This window comes from Episyrphus balteatus, chromosome 3 (genome assembly GCF_945859705.1).
Source record: "Episyrphus balteatus chromosome 3, idEpiBalt1.1, whole genome shotgun sequence".
Classification (NCBI taxonomy): Eukaryota; Metazoa; Arthropoda; class Insecta; order Diptera; family Syrphidae; genus Episyrphus; species Episyrphus balteatus.
In genome coordinates this window covers 85,448,084-85,467,974 of record NC_079136.1, presented here as the reverse complement: position 1 = coordinate 85,467,974, position 19,891 = coordinate 85,448,084, and the positions used below count along the sequence as shown (strand labels likewise).

The 19,891-nt window shown below is 28.7% G+C and overlaps 1 protein-coding gene across 2 annotated transcripts in view; it reads right to left on the bottom strand.

Moving 5' to 3' along the window:
* The window catches only part of LOC129916818 (neuroligin-3), a 198,763-nt gene that overhangs the window by 153,590 nt on the left and 25,282 nt on the right, over window positions 1–19,891 (bottom strand). Inside the window, exon 1 of one of the 2 annotated variants that reach the window (XM_055996973.1) lies at window positions 18,366–19,377. The exons of the other annotated variant lie outside the window; for it this stretch is intronic. The gene's annotated coding sequence lies outside the window, so the exon portion shown is untranslated. Of the gene's footprint in view, window positions 1–18,365; window positions 19,378–19,891 lie in introns of those variants that run through there. 2 annotated transcript variants of the gene reach the window in all.

Here is a 19,891-nt window from a genome sequence, read left to right as displayed (position 1 = left end):
ATGTAACGTGTTGAAAAATAAAGTTTTATTTTACTGATATTTCAAATTTGTCATTACAAAATTAATTAAAACTTTGTACAAATATAGTCTTGCCTATTATCTATCTACACTGTAAATTTCATTCATTTATCTATTGAAGAAAAAAAGATAAAAATAAAAAACTGTTAAAAACGGCCAAAAAATTTGGGACAAAAAAAATTGTTTTTCCCATTATTCGGTCAAAAATCGATTTAAAAATTCAAAAGTTTGTACATGCATGCGCCTGACTAAAACCTATATTTCCTATAAATTTTTGCAGACTTTTACAAATTCCAAAAAATAAAAGACTACTCAAAAATGTCCCTAAAAATTAGGTTGTTTTTCAAAAATTTTTATTTCAAAATACAGGGCCTATGAAAAAAATCCGTTTTAGACCCCTAATTTTTTTTTTAAATATCTTTCTTATGGTGTAACTCAAATTTCTGTGCAAAATTTTGCGTACCTCTAATAAGTCTTTTGTCGAAGGTCTATGACTGCAAAAAAACCCTCACAACTTGGTTTTGAAATTTTTTTGAATTTTTTCAATACCTTTTTTAACTATTGAATAAATTTGTCTATCATTTAAAAAAAGTCAACTCTTTACGACTTACCGTTTAGAAAATAGCCTCTTTTTTCAATGTCGTGTTACCCCTATTTACCCTATAAAATCTTGAATTTTTTTTGCCTTAAACCTTCTCCTCTTATGCCTCTTTGATTTCAAAAAAAAATTAAGAAAATGAGTCAGTCTGTGTGGCCGGTTAGCGAACGTACACAAAACCAAACTTTAATATATATAATAGATATACCTATACATAATATGTAATATGTTTACTGAATACAGTTTATTTATTTATTTTTATTAAAATAAAAAAACTTGTTATTTTCATTTAAACATTACACTGGTTAACAAGGGTTCTGTTGCCGGAACAAAAATATACTTTTCTGAAGGTTTTCGGTGTGCTGAACTCGAATCCGAAGTCAAAAAAATTCTAGCAGCTCCCGTTTTTGAGATATTACCGTTAGAAAATGCAAAAAAACGTTTTTTTGAGTTTTTCGGACCTTATTCTATTGTATAAGGAAAATTGTTTGAGCATATTTAGTAACGGTTTCTATAAGAACTATTTCCCATCTTTCGATACCTGTTTAAATCTTTTCAATATTCTATGTATTGCCCGAGATATCTTAAACTGAAGTCAGTGGGTTTGGCTTCATATATCATAAAGAAGATAATGACATTATAAAATTTTTAAAAATATCAAACAACTGAGGATATCTCGGGAAGTAAAAAAGATATCGGAGAGATTTAAACAGATTTAAAAAGGTGGTAAATAGTTCTTATAAAAACCGTTCCTAAATATGCTCAAACAATTTTCCTTATATAAAAGAATAAGGTCCGAAGTGCTGCACTTTCTAACGGTAATATCTAAAAAACGGGAGCTGCTAGAATTTTTTTGACTTCGGATTCAAGTTCAGCACACCGAAAACCTTCAGAAAAGTATATTTTTGTTCCGGCAACAAAAAAAAAGTTTAATTTTGTAAACCAGTGTTATTATTTGTCAACTGACAGATTGTCACAAATTGAATTCAAACATAAGAAATATTGGAACAGAATGGCAACACCTACGATATTAAAATATGCATTTTTAAAAAGCCAGAACCCAGAAACTTATTCCTATCTGTTAAATTAAAATCCTTAATTAAAAAAAATACCTATTCGGATTTTTTTTAAAACAAAATCGTTCGAGCCGTTTTCGAGAAAGTTGAACACAAAAGCGATACTTGACAGGTACCGTTTTGTTGTGAAAAAAAAATTTTAAAAAAAAACCTCTTGGGAGTCGCCAGAAAATGCTACATACCAAGTTTGATACTAATCGGATACGGATGTATCCTTATCACAAACGGACTAGCGGGACTCACTTTTATGGTCACACGACATGTACTACCTACTATTAATTTTGGTCTCTTTCTAGTGCATTACCACTTATTTAGATTTTGATTGAAATTGGCTATGACATTTTTGAGAAAAAGAAACGGTCTATGGCAGGTTCCGTTAATAACGATTCAAAAAAAATATTTTTTTTTTAATTTAAATGTTGACTCTTATTTAAAATACAACAAACAACAAATTTAATCAAAATCGCTAAAGCTGTTTTTAAAAAAAAAGTGACCTACTGAAAAATTTAACCCAAAAATTTTCTTGTGGCTAAAATGTGAGTTTTGTCAAAACATCGTTGTTGTTGTTGTTTTTTGTTAGATTTTGTTAGAAAATTTCAACTTTTTCTTATATGTATCATTTTGTTGATCTGTCAAAACAAAATTGTTTGAGATCAATTTTATGAATGAATATACAAGAGAAAAATAAATTGGTACTATAATAATTCTTTCTTAATTGAATTTTAAGCAAATTGAAACAAAAACATGCATTAAATAATTTAAATATGAAAACAAGCACAAAATTCCCTTCTCATATCTTCCCCTCTCTTCCTAATTTAGGTACGTGTTTAACAGGGGGGTCATTCCGTAATTTTGAAAACGATAATCGAATCGATGATAATCGTTTTACAGTTTGAGAATCTTTAAAGCTATTTTAAGTCAATTCTGATTCAATATTTCCTAAATAGTTTATATAAATAAAAGTTTTCGTATCTTTAGAAGTCGTATTAGTCTAGGTGATTTAGTAGTTGCCTCTAACTCGGGTGTCCGAGGTTCGATTCCCGAAATTGAAATTGTTTTTTTTTTTTTTTTAATTTCTCAATAATCGTCAATAAATAAACGATAGCTAAATAGGTCTCGTTTTTGAAGAATTTATTCGTTTTTGGATGCAGTATTTGATTTTTTAAAAGTGTTTGTTAATTTATTCCAATCGCCGATTAATTTGCAAAGTCCACAAAAAAAAATATAAATGATTAATTTCTACAAAAAACCATAATGTTAGAGTAATATTATTTTAATATGTGTATCGAAAAACTTTTCATTTTTTAATACAAGATATAGCCGGAATGTATGTTGAACGGCGGCCGTTGTTTATATTAATAATTTCTAATACTAAAACGAACGTTTCTTTGGATAGGCGAAAGTTTTGAAAAAATCTGTGAGAATTATTATCAAAATGGTCATGTACACTTACAAATGCGTTGGAAGAGACAAAGGATTTGATTTGTCTCTAAGTTGCCTTCTTAATCGTATCGTACCTATATAATTTTTGAAAATTTTCATTTTCCAAAATTAATGCGTTTAAACGTCGAAAAAATTTGGATCAATATGAATTTTTTAATGACCCAAAAGTCAAAACTTACATACATTGAATATAATTTTGGAAAATGCATAAAGTGTTTTGTTACACCTATTAAAATAATTTACTCTAACATTATGGTTATTCGTAGAAATTAATCATAAATATTTGTTTTGGTTAGTGGGGTTTTGCAAATTAATCGGTGATTGGAATAAATTAATAAACACTTTAAAAAAATCAAATATTGCATCCAAAAACGAATAAATTCTTCAAAAACGAGACCTATTTAGCTATCGTTTATTTATTGACGATTATTGAGAAATTAAAAAAAAAAAAAACAATTTCAATTTCGGGAATCGAACCTCGGACACCCGAGTTAGAGGCAACTACTAAATCACCTAGACTAATACGACTTCTAAGGATACGAAAACTTTTATTTATATAAACTATTTAGGAAATATTTAATCAGAATCGACTTAAAATAGCTTTAAAGATTCTCAAACTGTAAAATGATTATCATCGATTCGATTATCGTTTTCAAAATTACGGAATGACCCCCCAGATTAACATTGAAACTCAAGTCCAGAAGCTGAGTTTGAAAAAGTGAGAAAATGTAACTATTTGACACATAAACATTGCGTTTAGGAACGATGTTGTGACGTCACTTTGTTACATTTTGTAACTTGTTTCTTATTTAGGAACGATGAAAGTTAATATTGTTAATAATAGCTTTGTTCCATTGGAGGTAGTACACTCCGCGAAATAATTATAAGGACAAATTTTTTTAATTCGTCTTAAGATATGCAAAGGATATTATTTTTTATTTCTTTTATGAATAAGGAGACATGTATATGGGGGATTGTTTCCCACCATTTGTTTTTATTTAATTCATTAGAATACAATAATACAGTTATTTTTTCCGGGTCTGGAGCGAAATAATTATAAGGACACATCTGATTTTTGCACTAAAAGTGAGATTTAGCGAGATGAAATGTAAACAAAAGTAAGCAAAACAGTTAGAAAATGAATTTAAACCCATTATAACCATTTCAAAAGTAAAATTTTTCGGTTATTTTAAAATAAGGCGTGAAAAACCCCTGATCCAGGCAGAAATGGGCAAAATCGAGGCCTACCATGAATAGGGCTTGTGTAAATGGGAAAAACTGGAGGATTAGAAACGTCCGATTGTGTAATTGATAATTTAATTTACAAAGGTGACATGTATAGGTAACTAAAACGATCAGGGAGGAAGCCTTTGGTCGAAGAGAGAGACAAAAGTCACAAAAAATGAAGTATTTTTCGTGAGAATTTGACAGCAAGAGAAATTTTCGAGAAAATGAAATTGGAAGTGAAAGTATGTTGAGTGCACTAAATAATGGAGGTCAACTAAGCCCATTCCTACGAAGGTAAATGGTGAAAACCGGTGGTCTTGCCGAGACATAAACTTGCCCGCCTTCGCCTCGGCAAAAAGCATAGATTCTGGGATGAAAAATGGAAAAACTTTTAAGTTCATCAATGAGAGAAAGTTTAATTTGGATAGCCTAGATGGTGTACATAACGGTATAACTTCAAAAATACTTCGGCCCTGAAAATTTTCCACTGTAACCCAGAACAAGAGCAGTAGAGGAAAACCTCGTCTAAGGTGGCGCACGCAAGTGCAAATGGACCTCAATCAACTTGGCGTGCGAAACTGCAAGCAGCGAGCTTAGGATAGAGCTGGCTGGAGAAGCTCGTTGGTTAAGACCCAAATCCATAGTGGATTGCAGCCGCTTTATGGCGCTGCTGGTCACCCTAAGTAAGAAGTAAGTTATAAGTTATCCAACTTACCCTAAAGTTCCTATGTATTGTATATGTATATGGCAACTAAGATTTTGTTAAAAAGAGGTTGTCTATAAAGCCGGTTTACGGACGATGATTTTACGTGATAATGTCGTTAGAAAACAGGTTGTGTGCTTTTGTTTAAAATGAGTCAATTGAAGAGTTTATTTATTTCAAACAATCATAATTTACAAGAAAAAGCTAAAAAAAATACCTCTTTTCTTTTCTCATTATATTTATTTTTTTATTTTAAAAGCTTAAATTAAGTATTAAAATAATTTATTAAAAACAATCATTTCTTATGAATAAAGTGAAAAAATCACTTCCATCACCCAAATATAATAAATTTTATACCACCTGAAAGCTTATTGCTTCAGCTCAATATATATGTATCGATCATGTCTATTAGACATCTACAAAAAGAGCTAGAATTTTTTGAACTCGATCAATTTTCATCAAAAAAGCAAACAAAAACATATAATTTTATCTTCTCATGCTATTGAATCAATTTTTGTCAATGACAACCTATAACAAATTTTATAACATGTGAAGGCTCATTATTTCACCTTTCATATAACGTTTCAGTCTTATTTCTGCGATGCCTAGAAAAAAAGTTAGAATTTTTTAAAGCCAACCATGTCGAAACTCCAAACTGAGAATACGGTACTTCCCACACTGGTGGCTGTTTATGATCAACAGATGTCCACAGATGTTTTGAGGTATTTCGCAAGTTTTTTTTAATTTAACATTGTGTAGCTTGTAGTTAATGAACAGTTATGTGTGGTATATAAAATGAAAGGTAATTTCATCAGGATGCTCAATAAAGTTAAATCAAATTTGTATTTGCTCTAGATCAAAAGATATAACTTGTTGAAAAATAGAACTTTATTTTACCGTCATCTCAAAATTGATTGAAATTTTGCACAGATATAGTTCTATTATCTTTCTACAATATAAATTTCATTCATTTGTCTATTGAAGAAAAAAAGATAAAAATAAAAAACGGTTAAAAACGGTAAAAAAACTTGGAGCAAAAAAACTTGTTTTTCCCGTTTTTCGGTCAAAAATCATTTTAAAATACCAATTTTTTGCACATGTATGCGCACAGTCATAGACTACATGTTCTATTAGATTGAGATTTTTTGAACGCTACAAAAAATTAAAAAAAAATTTAAAACTCATCCAAAAATACCCCAAAATAAGTAGGTGTTTTTCAAAAATTCATATTTCAAAACGCAGAGACCTAAAAAAATCCGTATTAGACCCCTAACTTTTTTTTTTATTATCTTTCGAATGATGTTTTTTAAAATGTCAAAAAAATTTCCCCTACCTATAATCCCTACTTCGTCAAAGGTCTAGGTACTTCATGTGTTAGTTTTAGAAAAACAATTTATTACTTGGTTTTGAAATTTTTTAGAATTTTTTTCAATACCATTGTCAGTCTTGTAAGAAATTTATCTATCGATTGAAAAAATTCAACTCTTTACATTGTCGCGTTTAGAAAATAGCAAATTTTTTGCAATTTTGTTTTGCCCCTATTTACCACCCTATCAAAAGAAGGAATTTTTTAAAATTCTTCAAAAATATTCCAGCTTATTAATTTCATTTTAAAAACACATATCTAAGTCTTTATTATTAAAAACTAAGAACTAACCTAGAATAAAAAGCTTTTTTTTTAAATTTTTTGATCATTTTTAAATACATAATTGTACCCTTAAAAACCCTACTTATAACACTTAAAAGTTATAGAAAAAAAAAATTAAATAATTTTCATATTACTCGTCTCCCTTGTTCAAATTTAATTTCAATTTATCATTATTTTTAATTTTGCCATGAACCTTACCTGCAAACGAAAGAAAAAAAAGTTAAATAGAGAGGGATCAATTCACAGCTTCTTCGAAGACTCTCTTATTATAATATTTTCCAATATTCTGGACACGGTTCTAATTATCGACACATAATTACTTTTTGTGCCGACCAAATTGGATGTCGGTGAATAATGAATGTGCCATCAATTATTAGATTGAAGATTGAGAGTTTGTTTTTTTTTTTTTTTGCTTTCTTTCTTCTGTCTTGTTTGAAAAAAAAAATAAGCTTTCCCTTGGAGCTTATAACAAAAATAATAGAAAAGAAGAAAAGAAAATAAAAAATAATAAATATATATTTTATTAAAGAAAAGAAAAAACCTTTTCATATTTTAACAGGATTTTCAGACATTATTATTTCGTATAAAAACAAAATAAATTCTCATTGACAAGTCCAAGGATATAGGGCATTATAGAGAAAAAGGACTTTGGGCATTTATTCCATTCGATATAGAATTGTAGATTCGATTAGATATATATGATTTTTTTTTCTAGATGATATGTTGCGTATTATCGCATAGAAGATTATGTTGCATATAATTTTTGGTTTAGTAGACATTTTTTTCTGAATAGTAAAGTAGCTCCATATTTCTCTTGAAGGACAAAATCCTTGACCTTTTTCTTTTGAAAGGATTTAAGTAGTGTGTGTTATTAAAGAAGTAAGATGATAAAAAATAAGTAGGTATTGTATCTACACAATCCAATATACTTTGTATGTAGTGAAGTTATTTTCGTGTCAAAACAGTTCTTAAGTTTTATTTAAAACCAAACGTAAGAACGAAAATAAAAATAATATTTACAGAGTGATTTAAAAAACATTTGTATGCGTAAATTTACATACATATGTAGTATGTACATTGCACATACCTACACTGAGAATGAATAGGAAGCACACATTTACTTAAAATAAAAACGATTTTCTCTTTGGCAATGTAACATAGCAATTTAAATAATTTAACTTATCTTATTGTAAAAAAAAAACCAAAACAGATACTGGGCGGCTACTAGCTTCATTTCGTATCCCTTCGCAAAATACATTATTTTATTTGAGTCACTAGAATAGAAGAAGGACAAAATCAATTTGGGTATAGAAAAGTGAAACTTTGAGCATTTTAACCATATTTTTAAATTAATTAATTCAAGCCTAGAAGACAGCTGAAGTGGTACGAAATATTTTCTTAGTCGACAGCGAAAATGAATCCCAAAAAATATCGCGTCCGAAATAAATTCAAATCAAGAAAATAAGTTTTGAAACAAAAAATTAATTTAAAAATGAAAAAAAACGGCCAACACGAATATTTTGGATCAAGCAAAATATCCAGGACAATTAAAGTAAGTTAAAAAATCAGTAGAAACTCTCCAAATAATTTGGAATTTTTATTTATTGCTGCGCACTTCAAGATTTCATGAAAATTTTCGTTTCCCTTCGGCTGCTAAATAATCACTAGAAGCTTTTTTAAGAGAAGGTTTCTACAGCAAGTACCTATAATAAATACAATTCAAAAAATATTTTTTTTATTTCAAAAGGCTTTTTTGGAACAGTACAAGTATTTTTTTTTAAACAAAATCGTTAAGGCCAGTTTGGTGAAAAAACATTTTTTTCCACTTTGTTATTGAAAGTTTTGTTTTATGTGTTATTTTATTTGTAAATTGAATAAAAGTTGTTCAACAGGCAATTAAAAATCTGTCAAGTCAATGAATTTTAATCTGGATGTTTGTAATCAGCGAATTTTGATAGGTAAGCATTAGGTATAATGGATTTGAAAAATTTTGAAAAACTGATTTTTGGATTTACAGAACTATGAAATACAGAGCAATAGAAAAGCAAAATTATGGAAAAACAGAATCTATTCTATACTACCCGATAAAATTAAGGGAACAAAAAAAAACTTTATTTTTACTTGCTCTATAGGGCAAGTATTGGTTTCGTGTCGAAAAAAAAAATTGAGGTTTTAATCAAAACCAACATTACGATGATGGAGAATTCCGAAAAAGTGGGTCCCGCAATTCCGTCCGTGCGTCTGTGCGTCCATCTGTACACATTCCCACAGCCTAAACGGGTGGATGGATTTTCTTCAAATTTGGTACAGATGATTTTTATGTAATTCTGAAAGTTGGTTTTTTTTGTTTTTTTATATCTCGTTTAGAACGTATACCTCCCATACAAAAAAATACGATATTACGAATTTCTCGAAAACGGCTCTAACGATTTTGATTAAACTTTGTATACGTAATATTTAAAGCAGTGGCAATAAAACTGCATTTTTATTTTTTTGCCCTAAATGTCGGCTCTTCCCCAATATCAATTTTTTAAAAATTTAGATCCAGCTTTTAAAATCTACAAGTAGACTAACATAAAAGTGCTTTGAACTGCAAGAGCAAGTACGTGCGACCCCAGTCGTGCATTTTATTTTTAGTGGTTTTCGATAGGCTGTATCTCAGAAAAAATGATCATGACAAAACAGAATGAATGTAAAAGCTACATTCTACATTTTATGACGAAATATTTTATTTCTAACGGTAAAATAGCTTAATCGTTGGAACTGTTGAAAAACCAAAATTACAGATTTTTATAATTCAATTCTGTAAAAATCTGTAATTCTTTTAAAATACACAGGAGCCAAAAACTAAGTCAAATAAAAATTTGGCAGATACGTGTCAGGTTATTTTGTTTTTGGTCTCTAATAACATAAACATTATTTCAAATACCTTTTGTGCTGATTTTTGGTGAATTATTTCTCAAACATCAAATTTCACGTTTTTGACTTTTAAACGTCCATATATCGAGTAGCAGATTTTTTACATTTTTGGTTTGTATGGGTGACTTATATAATTTAACAATATCTATCGATTCCAGTATCAATTTTGTGCGTGGCAACCCTATGCCTTGACAGGATGTCGCCAGGCAACCCACGTGCAAACTGTTTCTTTAGACACTTCCCTTAGGAAAATATAGGTTTCAACTGGTACAAAGACGTGGATAGGTCGTCCTATGACGGGATTTTTTCCTTTAATATATTGAAATACGAAAATAAGTATCTTTTAAAAATCCCTCCGCGAAAACGGTAAGTTAAATGAAAAATTTGACAGATACGTGTCAAGTTATTTTATTTTTTCTAACTTATCAAATAACAATTATTTAAAAAAATCTTTCATTCTGATTTTTGGTGAATTATTTCTCAAATATCGTATTGGAGTGTCATAACTTAAAAAAGACTATATCTCGAGTTGTAGATTTTTTACATTTTTTATTTGTATGTGTGGCTTTCATATTTTTATAATATCTATCGATTCCAATTTTAATTTTATTTCTATCACATTTTGTTTAGAGAATAGATTTTTGCCCATTCACTTAAATTCACCTTTGTTTACCCTACTCAAACTTCAAATTAAAAAAAAATCCTGAAAATTAAAATTTTCAAATTAAATGTCCTATGACATAATATTTTTTTTATAACTCTTTGGCTTGCCATATAAGAAGGGTCGCGTATTCAAAAATACGGAAAAATAAACTTTAAGGCCTGGCAACCCCATGCCTTGACAGGATATCGCTAGGCAACCCATGTGCAATTTATTTCCTAAGACACTACCTTTCGGAAAATATAACTCTTAACTAGTATAACGATGAGGGTCCTATGGCGGGATCTCCTACTATTTTTACTTTTCTAATAAAAAAGTGGGAAAATTTTTTGTGATGAAATGATTATTATTATTATTTTTAGAAAGGTTATTTATTTGACTTTAAGGTTCTTTTTGTTTCAAACCTTTACAATTTTTTTTAGACTGCAATATCAGTCATCAAACCAAAACCCATACTTTTGACTTTGATTATAAATAATATCTAAGCAACGGATAACCTTAAAGAAAATTCAAGGATATATTTCAAAACTTTATTCAATTTTCTACAGAAAAATTAAGTTTACTTTGTTAAAAAAATGTTTTCTTACATTTAAGATCAATTAAGAAAATCTATCAAAATAGGCATTTTTATGTTTTTATTAGACAATGTGCCGCTATTTTATAACTATGGGTGATAAGATTAAACTGAGGCTTAATTATTGAAGCTTAATATGCAAAGTTTCAGATTTATTTATCAAGTGGGTTTTTCTGTTGTGGGGTTTGAACTTTTGAGATTAAATAAAACACCATATTTCTGCAGCCCTAAATGACTTACTACTAATCACTTTTTTATGAGAAAAATCAAATTCTTTTGAGGTTAGCTTAGCTTAGCTTTAAATATGTACAACATTTTTTTCTTTGTTACCTACATTTTTTATGGAAGACACTTTTGTGACCTTTGACCCCTAATAATGGCACCAGCGGATGGAAGAATCTTTAGAAATTTTCACAGATTTTAAAGTAAATCAATATCAACCTTTGTTCCAAGAATCAGCCTGTTACCAATTTTTTCCTTCAAAAAATCTTTTTTTATACTGGGTTTAAAAAACAAAAAATAACTTGTGCTGATTTCGGATTGAAAGTATCTAGGTATTTTATTTAGAATTTAATTTAACATCATTATTTTCCAAGAATACGAATTCTAAACTTGAATGTTTTATTTCATGTTTATTGGAAATTTGTGAATAATGAAAAGGTTATCAATTTGAATGTTCGTAGGCATGCATAGGACATGTATGTGTAATGTGTATGTGTATATTGTTTATGTACAATGTACATTATATCATAGTATTGTATACATTTTAAAAATAATTTTTCTTTTATGTATCGACTCAAAAACATCTACGTAATTAGTATATCGAATTTAAAGTTCTATTTGGAATGAAGCATTGACTTTTCAAAAACGGGTTCGGTATTTCATATTCAAATGCACAGTTTAATCAGTTAAATGAAAACAGCTAATTAATTAATCGGAATATGAAAAGCGTTGAAAACTGAAAATCGTATGAAAAATCAAAATTATTTTTTTATTTCTTTTTTTTTCGATTTTCTGAGAAATGACAAAATATGTTTTTAACCCCTTTTTAAAAAATCACTCATCAAATATAGAATTTTGCAGAAAAATAATACAAAGTAAATTCATTTCGCATGTGAGCTTATTCCATTAAAAAAAATGCATATCGCTCATTAAAGAGAAAACCATATTATCTCAATAGAGCAGTTTAAATTTTCTGATTTTTAACATACCTACATACATACACTTCGCGTCACTTGAATAGAAACAACATTTTTTCTTTAGAAAATAGCGATTGGCGCTTTAGTGAGGTAACTTAGTAGATTTTTGGTTTTGCATTTTCAAAGAGGAACTTTTAACAGACAATGTTGTAAAAACAAAAAACCCAAAACAGAAACCGTATGGCTTCTAGTTACGTTTTTTCGCATTACCTCACAAAAAACAGTGTTTTTTTTTGCGTCACTTGAATAGAAACAAGCTCTTAAATTAGATAAAAATGATGAAAAATCATGGAAAACACTAATTATAGTAAGGCAATATTAAGCTTTGACATTATTTGCACATTATAACCAATTATGAGCTACGAGCTACCAATAGGCACCTCAGAAAATGTATAAATAGCAGCTAACATTGGAAATGCACCTGCACTATGCAAAATCGCGAAAGATATTGGAAAATTTGCCAAATTTGGATGAGATAATTTTTAAAATATCGTAAACTAGTGATCAAATCAAAAAATAAGACATGTGAGACCCAAGTCACGAGCAGAGAAAAAAATAACTTAAAAACTAGCTGCAATTTTCTTCACTTTGCCGCTAAAATCGGTCAAAAACGTGGTGTTAGTGCGATGGAAACGTGTTGGTTTGTTTCATCCTGGAAGTTATAAAAGGTGCACAACATTAAAAAATCCTCAAAATGCAAAATAACAACATTTTAAGTTCTACTAAGATTACAAAAAAGTTAACTATTTTATAGTTGCATTCGAACTGAAAAGTAGTGAGGTAAAGAGTGTTTTTTTAAAGGAAAACATACCAACTCAGATGGACCACGTTAATATTAGCCCTATTTCATTGGTTTATAAAAGAATAACCTTTATCGCATCGCCAATAAAGGGCACTAAAATGTATTATAGTAATACGCTTTGTTTTTATGATGTGCAATAGCAAAATTGAAGCTTCATGCTTCAAAAACAGATGCTAACTTTTACAAAGAAATAATGGTAGAAGCTCTTGGCAAGTTTAGGAACGTGGAAGAACAACCGTCTTAGAGATTGCACAAGGATAGTTCAAGAAAAAACAACGCAATAAAAACAAAACAAATGCATTCCGGATAAAAACGAAAGTTTATTTCACTTATTCAATCCTTAAATTGTAGAAAATGTCATTTTCTTAATTTGTAAGAAGTTACCAAACACTTTTATCACTTTCTCCAATTAGGTCCACGATTGTGTACAGTAGAAGTGCATTTTCAATGTTAAGTTCTATTTATGCATTTTCTGTGGTGCCTATTGGTAGCTCGTAGCTCATAATTGGTTATAATGTGCAAATAATGTCAAAGCTTAATATTGCCTTACTATAATTAGTGTTTTCCATGATTTTTCATCATTTTTATCTAATTTAAGAGCTTGTTTCTATTCAAGTGACGCAAAAAAAACACTGTTTTTTGTGAGGTAATGCGAAAAAACGCAACTAGAAGCCATACGGTTTCTGTTTTGGGTTTTTTGTTTTTACAACATTGTCTGTTAAAAGTTCCTCTTTGAAAATGCAAAACCAAAAATCTACTAAGTTACCTCACCAAAGCGCCAATCGCTATTTTCTAAAGAAAAAATGTTGTTTCTATTCAAGTGACGCGAAGTGTACATACTACATGCATATATTATATTTTTTTCATAAAATACCAAATGAAACTTATTTCCCATAACGATTTAAAAAAAAAAGAAAAACTTTTGTCGGTTTAACAGAAAAATAGTTGATTGGTATCACGAACTTTAAAATCAAGGAACAATCATTTTACAATTCATTTCGAACGAAAGTTATTGACGTTAAAAGTTCGTAATAATAAAAAAAATATTTGTGAAAAAAATGTATTTACGCAAAGTGATCACTAAAGCCGTCTTTTAATATTTTAAATTTAAATTATGTTTTGAACATTTTACAGGAAAAACAAGAATATACATTATTTGTATGTAAACTTAGGAAGAATTTTTGTGAATTGTATGAAACGTATATATAAAAAAAAACGTAACTTAGGTAGTTATTTTAAATGATTGATATTCATATACAAAGTTTCGTTTAAATAACATGAAAAGAATTTATTGCACTTTTGAATGATTTTCGAAAGAATTTAACGTGGAGTTCAAAAATTATCCGCTATTGAATATATAGACCAGGGTCGATAATTTTTGAAACCAAAAAAAATCATAGCAGAATGAAACCCATTGGAAAAGGAGGTGAATATGATGAAAATTAAAGGAAAAATAAATTACGGCGAGCCGAGTTCGGGAAGTGGGTGGGTTGAGTTTTTAATGGTAAAAAATGGTATATCTCGATTTCCGGCAAAACTACAAATCCTATAGAAAAAAGTTGTATGGCAAAGTTCTAGGTAATAAAAAGATCTACAACTTTTGTATCAACAATTTTTTCACATAACCTCAAAATTTATGTGAAAGATTCAAAAAACCGAGTTTTTGGTTTTTTATTTTTCAAAAACAAAAATTTTTCTACGAAATTTGGTGAAAACTTACCTTATTATGTTCCTAATACACTGTAATTTATTTGATTTAAAATATTAATTTGTTCACCTTATTTTGACTTAATACCAAAAAAACACCCTAATTTTCAATCGAAAATTCACGTGTCAAAATATCAGCTTTTTTCAAAAAGTCGGTGGGTATTTCGTTCGTTAAAATGTTTTTTTTCTGATGGTGTAAAAAACATTTTACATTAGTATATACTATAGAACATGTTCTAGTAAAATTAAAAACATGAAAAAAGCTTGAATTCGAAAAAAAATTTTTATCATTGTTTACAATCTTGGCCTATTTATTCAAATTTACACTTTAATTACTCAAAAAACGTAAGATTTCATGTAACATTGATTAATCTTACGTTTTTTGAGTAATTAAAGTGTAAATTTGAATAAATAGGCCAAAATTGTAAACAATGATAAAAATTTTTTTTCGAATTCAAGCTTTTTTCATTTTTTTAATTTTACTAGAACATGTTCTATAGTATACTAATGTAAGATGTTTTTACACCATCAGAAAAAAGACATTTTAACGAACGAAATATCCACCGACTTTTTGAAAAAAGCTGATATTTTGACACGTGAATTTTCGATTGAAAATTAGGGTGTTTTTTTTGGTATTAAGTCAAAATAAGGTGAACAAATTAATATTTTCAATCAAATAAATTACAGTGTATTTGAGACATAATAAGGTAAGTTTTCACCAAATTTCGTAGAAAAATTTTTGTTTTTGAAAAATAAAAAACCAAAAACTCGGTTTTTTGAATCTTTCACATAAATTTTGAGGTTATGTGAAAAAATTGTTGATACAAAAGTTGTAGATCTTTTTATTACCTAGAACTTTGCCATACAACTTTTTTCTATAGGATTTGTAGTTTTGCCGGAAATCGAGATATACCATTTTTTACCATTAAAAACTCAACCCACCCACTTCCCGAACTCGGCTCGCCCGTAATTTATTTTTCCTTTCATTCTTATCATATTCCCCTCCTTTTCCAATGGGTTTCATCCTACTATGATTTTTTTGTACTTTTTAATGTTTTTGAAGGCATCGGCACTGGTCTAATATCCTAAGAAGGTATTATAACGTTAATGATATTTTTTTTGCTTGCAATTGAAATGAAAAGAGCTTGGTCATGCAGAACAGAAAAACCGGTTTGATGAATCAACCGGCTGATTGATAAAATAAGTTGAAAATTACTGTCCTGTGATAGGCATTTCCTTCGATTAGAGAGTAACCGCATATGTAAAATTTTTTTTTAATGTTTTATCATAAAATCTTTAAACTGAGAAGATGAAACATGCAGATAATATTTAACAAAAATTGCTAAATGAATTGCAATTATTATTTTAAGCATATTTTTCATATTTTTTTATACTACCTAAGTATCTGATCCGTTATTTTAATGCAAAAAAAAATTCTTGTTATTAATTTTTGATATGGTTCACTGTGGCGTATGTGAAACATTTTTTTTTTAATGAAATTTAACGATCATACAAACTTTTCCACTAAAAATAAATCAAACCAAATCACCGTCTGCTTGATCATTTTTCAAATATAGAGAGCTCATTGATCTTCGATATTTTCGGTCACATATTTAATAACAATTGGTGAATTAAATTTGCATCTTTGTATACTTGATTCACAATATCTAATTTTATTTCAAAAGTTTTAATTTTAACATTATATTGTTTTTTAAATCATGAACGAAAAACAAAAATATAAATTCTTACTTGAAAGAAAATAAGACAATTTTTGTTTAATAATAAGCAAGAACACAATTATCAAAATTTTGAGAAAAACGTTTGCAGTTATTTTTAGAAAACAAATTTTTTGGTGAATTATATTTCAAAAACATTGAATTTGACGGTCCATATCTAAGTTTGTAGATTTTTCACATTCTTTCTTTGTGTGACTATAACAATTTTTTTTAAATCTAGGTATCGATTTTGGTATAAATATTTAATATCGCTAGGGAGCCAATGTGCAAACTGATTAAGCTATTTTTAACAAAAGGAAACAAAAGTTTGCAAAATAGCCACTCAATTTTTCATTATTAAAATTGAAGGTGTTGTATTTTAGAAAAATAGGGAAGTCTGAAATGCAAAAAACTCTTCAAGATCTCTTCAGAAAAAAAAACACAATTTTGTGAAAGAATTATAAAAAAAAAAACAAAAATTTATTATGAACTGGCAAAGCAAATTTTTGAGTCAAAGTAGTCGAAAATTTCACAGGAATTCTATAATTAATCGAAAAACATAAATATTTGGAGAGAACAACTTCTTAGAGCAGATAAGATAGTCTTTCAATATTTTATACAATTCCAGATAAGGGTTTCGGACTTTGAAGCAAAATGAATGTGTCTTTGTCATATGACCAAAACAGCTCTAACAATTTTTATTATAAAAAATATGTGTACTATCACAAATGACTCGTCCGATTTTAACAAAATTATTTTATATTACAAAGTTTATATTTATATAACTTTAACAAAACAATTTTGAAAAAAAAAAATTAAAACAAAATATTTTTGGATTTTTTTAAATACCTACAACCTACATATTTCAAAAAAACATTTTTTGGAAGATCATTTTTGAAAAAATGGCTAACGATTTGATAAAAAAGTGTAAAAAAAGAAATTAATTGACATACTTTGTTTGCAAGTCAAAATGTTCAGGAAGATTGTTTTTTTTTTTAAATTTTTTTAATATCTTTCAAATTTTCTTTAAAAGCAAATTTATTGTTTTATGAAATTTTAAATATTTATAAATCATTAATATTAAAAAAAAAAAAAATTATACTCTAACCAAGTACGTGCGAGCCAGTTATACCTACATTTAATTTAACTCCAAGTTGTTTCATTTTATATTAGTTTTTAGCAATTACTATCTCATATTATTTCTACCTTTAAAAATGCCAAACAACCCAAAAGACTAATATACCTTTTGCAGGAAAAAAAACTTTCTCCCTATCCTCACCATGTGCACAAGTTCAACAGCATTTAACAAGAAAAATAAAAACCATCTCCAAATAAATAGATATAAAATACGAGTGCCTGCCTAACTATAAGCCTGACCTTAATAATATGTGTGTATGTGTACCAAAAAAAGTGATCTCCCTTTAAGGGAAAAATAAATAAAGAAAAAAAAAAAAGTAAATATCCTTCTGTAAAAGAAAATCAATCTGCACATTTTTTTTTTGCCACAAAAAAAAAACAAAATCGGCTTCCAACCAACATAATTGCTTTCGACCGATATAAATCGTTTATTTCAATACCTGAATCAACAGCATGATGTGAAGGAAACCTTCCTTCAATACACACACACACACAAAAATGCCAGCTTTTCATTCTCCCCACACCACACAAATCTCTCTCTCTGTAAATGTCCTTCGCATCTTCTTCTTTTATTTATAATTCACAGGCAGAATCAATTTATCTTTATCGATCATTACCACCTTTACCTTTCATACTAGATCCCAACCATTCGTATATTTTCTTAGAATCCTTCAACAAAAAAAAAAAAAACCTCATCCTTGGAAACAAACCCCACAAACACACAAACAAATATACACACAAACAACCCACTATAAAGGTCCTTGGTTATTCAGCTTAAATCAGGTTAATGGAGATAATTAATCTCAGTTGTAGTATTGTTAGCAAGTAATTAATAAATTTAAACGTCAAGTTTCAAGTCGTCGTTATACAAAAAAAGTAGCCAAATTATTTGTTAAAAAAAAATTAATTTATGTATGCACTGACAATATCCCACCTACCTTGTATAAATATCGAAGAAATCCTTGTTTTGTAACCGGGTTAAAGGTGTTTCAAAAAATCCTCGTGTTTATGCGGAATCTATTTAAAATGCAATTCGGTGCATCCCGGTGTTCTTATAGGGGCTATATTGTGTTGGTCGGGCTTATACATAAAATCTATGTCACACAGATACATACAAAATTTAATATGGATATTAAGACTTTGTAAAATGACGTCGGGTGTTTTTTTTTTTTTAACTTAAAGGGAATTTTTCTGCAGTAGTTTTTTTTTCTCAACTTGTAGCACTTTTCTTGATGTTAAATATGGCTTATTGAGGGCATACTTTTTCACTTTTAAAACAAACACTCATAAGCTCGTTTTTTTAACACAAATTTCACGAATTTATCCTTGCCAAACGGAATTGAGGCTAAATCCGGGATCCACAAATAAAACAGAGAGTAAAAAAAAAAAAAACATTCCAACACGTATTGCACACGTACCCTAGAACTTTCTTTCTAAAGGTGGTAACAGCTCTTCATTTCACATTCACAAAGCAAAGTAGGTAACACAACCAGTAGGTAACCTGAATGTGCAACAACAACAAAAAAAAAAACTTCAATAAGGATTTATATGGGTATATATCTGTATGCACTTGGCTTCGGATACTTTTATCCTTTTTTTTTTATTCTCTTTTCGTACTTTTATTAAAAAATGCACCAAACACGCAAAAGGACACACGTCCTTATTTCTTTTTTTTTTTTTTATTTCTTTGCTCTTTTTCAACTGATTTCTTATTTATTTATCCTTTTTTCCTTAGTTGGCAGTGAAACACACAGATTGTGTATCCTTTTCGGCCCCGAGGATATGTAGAGTAGCAATGGAGGGGTTGTTGGGGGATGTCAAGTTGAATATGTGAAACGTATAATATCCTTTTTTTTTGTGTGTTTTATTTATTTTATTCCTTTTCAAGTGTACATATATTTGTATCCTTTTGACATTTATTTGACACAAATTTATAAATGGCACAAAACACAGATATACAAAAAAAAAAAAAACACACTCCAACCGCACAACAATAAGATGAGCAAAGAAAAAAAAACGACAACAACAACGAACGGACAATGAGATAATTTATCCGCAAAAGGAGAACTCTCTTCTATTCATGCACTTAATCAGTGGAAAATGAGACGATGAAGGACCTCAATTTATTCACGTACACAATTTTTAAGCCACTCGGTAACTTTTTTTGTGCTTTTTTTTCTACTTCTTCTTTATTTTCTTTGTATGTGTATTTATTGGAGCAAAATGTAGGAAAAACAATGTAGAATTCTGACCGAGAATCTACTACTCCGAAAAAAAAAATATAAACACTCCGAATTGATCCGTTTCTAACAAAAAAAATCTGCCCCATACACACACTGATGGGAGTTTGAACTCCTTGGGCAATAATTTTTCCGTTGATACAGATAGAGCTATGAATAGAGATGAATACGAGTTGTATATATTTATTCCAAGCACTCACTCTCAATTTTAATTACAACATACT